Here is a 3,135-nt window from a genome sequence, read left to right as displayed (position 1 = left end):
TCGATGTTTATTTATCATATTTATTAACAACCGTCGTAGGACCGTAGATTAAACAATTATTAACAATGTCCTAGTATAAATAATGGCTTAAAATATCATTTCGTTGAAATATTCTTTGTTCGCGATGGAATTGTTGTTATTGAGATCAAACCGACATTGTCAAGGCTGGAAATGTTTATCGATTCACAAACGTCCATCACGATGATTTTTCTATCTAGAAAAGCGATTAAACGAATTTCGACGCTTTTACATAAGGAATACAGCTTCCACGCGTAATACGAAAATTATAAGAACGAAACAAGTGTTAAATTAATGTGTCTAATAAACAATTGTTACTCTCCATGCTTGGAAACATTAAGAAACACGTTCATACCTCGAATCTCGGTCAAAATTAATTGCTGTAGGCAAATCAATCATATTTAATGCATAAATAAGATGCATATTGTAAGATAAATGTTCGGCACATGTATAAATGTTAGTAACAATCACGGAAATGAACAAACAGTCACCGAAACCGTTCGTCTTCGCAGATTTCGCAAAATCTCGATGTTTATTTATCATATTTATTAACAACCGTCGTAGGACCAAACTTTAGCTAATTATTAACAATGTCCTAGTATAAATAATCGTTTAAAATATCATTTCGTTGAAATATTCTTTGTTCGCGAAGGAATTTTTCGCTGAGATTCAACTGACATTCTGAAGGCCACACGTATCGATTATCGATTCACTAGTATTCATCGCGATGATTTTTCTATCCAGAACAGCGATTAACTGAATTTTGGCACTTTTATGTAAAAAATACCACTTCTACGCGTATTGTGTAAATTATAAGAATTAAACAAATGTTAAATTAATGTATCTAATGAACAATTGTTACTTTCTCATGCTTTAAAACTTGACGAAACACGTTTTAACATCGAGTCTCGATCAAAATCAATTTCTATAAGTTTCTTAATTAATTGCAATACGTAAATAAGATGCACATTGTTCGATCAATATTGGGCACATGCATAAATGTTAGTAACAATCGCGGAAATAAACAAACATTCTCCGAAACCGTTCGTCTTCCCAGATTTCGCAATATCTCGATGTTTATTTATCATATTTAATAACAACCGTCGTAGGACCGTAGATTAAACAATTATTAACAATGTCCTAGTATAAATAATGGCTTAAAATATCATTTTGTTGAAATATTCTTTGTTCGCGATGGAATTGTTGTTATTGAGATCAAACCGACATTGTCAAGGCTGGAAATGTTTATCGATTCACAAACGTCCATCACGATGATTTTTCTATCTAGAAAAGCGATTAAATGAATTTCGACGCTTTTACATAAAGAATACAGCTTCCACGCGTAATACGAAAATTATAAGAACGAAACAAATGTTAAATTAATGTGTCTAATAAACAATTGTTACTTTCCATGCTTGGAAACATTAAGAAACACGTTCATACCTCGAATCTCGGTCAAAATTAATTGCTGTAGGCGAATCAATCATATTTAATGCATAAATAAGATGCATATTGTAAGATAAATGTTCGGCACATGTATAAATGTTAGTAACAATCACGGAAATGAACAAACAGTCACCGAAACCGTTCGTCTTCGCAGATTTCGCAAAATCTCGATGTTTATTTGTCATATTTATTAACAACCGTCGTAGGACCATACTTTAGAAAATTATTAACAATGTCCTAGTATAAATAATGGCTTAAAATATCATTTCGTTGAAATATTCTTTGTTCGCGAAGGAATTTTTCGCTGAGATCCAACTGACATTCTCAAGGCTACACGTATCGATTATCGATTCACAAGTATTCATCGGGATGATTTTTCTATTCAGAACCTGCGATTAATTGAATTTTGGCACTTTTATGTGAAAGTACCACTTCTACACGTATTGTGTAAATTATAAGAATTAAACAAATGTTAAATTAATGTATCTAATGAACAATTGCTACTTTCCATGCTTAAAAACTTTACGAAACACGTTTTAACAACGAGTATCGATGAAAATCAATTTCTATAAGTTTCTTAATTAATTGCAATACATAAATAAGATGCACATTGTTCGATCAATATTGGGAACATGCATAAATGTTAATAACAATCGCGGAAATAAACAAACATTCTCCGAAACCGTTCGTCTTCGCAGATTTCGCAATATCTCGATGTTTATTTATCATATTTATTAACAACCGTCGTAGGACCAAACTTTAGCTAATTATTAACAATGTCCTAGTATAAATAATCGTTTAAAATATCATTTCGTTGAAATATTCTTTGTTCGCGAAGGAATTTTTCGCTGAGATTCAACTGACATTCTGAAGGCCACACGTATCGATTATCGATTCACTAGTATTCATCGCGATGATTTTTCTATCCAGAACAGCGATTAACTGAATTTTGGCACTTTTATGTAAAAAATACCACTTCTACGCGTATTGTGTAAATTATAAGAATTAAACAAATGTTAAATTAATGTATCTAATGAACAATTGTTACTTTCTCATGCTTTAAAACTTTACGAAACACGTTTTAACATCGAGTCTCGATCAAAATCAATTTCTATAAGTTTCTTAATTAATTGCAATACGTAAATAAGATGCACATTGTTCGATCAATATTGGGCACATGCATAAATGTTAGTAACAATCGCGGAAATGAACAAACATTCACCGAAACCGTTCGCCTTCGAAGATTTCGCGATATCTTGATGTTTATTTATAATATTTATTAACAACCGTCGTAGGACCGTAGATTAAACAATTATTAACAATGTTCTGGTATAAATAATGGCTAAAAAGCCATCAATTTGTTGAAATATTCGATAAGATCGAACAATGACAATGGAAGTAACGGTAAGTCACTGGTAAGTGACCTTGCGGCGGGTATATAAGGAGCCGCCGGTTGCTTAAAATTTCATTGTTCCTGGAGCCTCCGAGGTGGACGGATCTCTTCGTTTTAGGTTTATGGAAGGGGGACCCCCCACCTTGGTAACCGGTACTGGCCGCCGGTAGGCGGTGGTCAGTACTGGCGACCACTCTCTCAATCCTTTCTTTTTTTTTAATTGTTTCTTTGTCTAATTCATTTCATTTGTTCTCTGATTTTAATTTCTACTTGTTTTT

The sequence above is a fragment of the Ptiloglossa arizonensis genome, chromosome 3 (assembly GCF_051014685.1).
Source record: "Ptiloglossa arizonensis isolate GNS036 chromosome 3, iyPtiAriz1_principal, whole genome shotgun sequence".
Lineage (NCBI taxonomy): Eukaryota > Metazoa > Arthropoda > Insecta > Hymenoptera > Colletidae > Ptiloglossa > Ptiloglossa arizonensis.
This window is presented reverse-complemented; position numbering follows the sequence as displayed.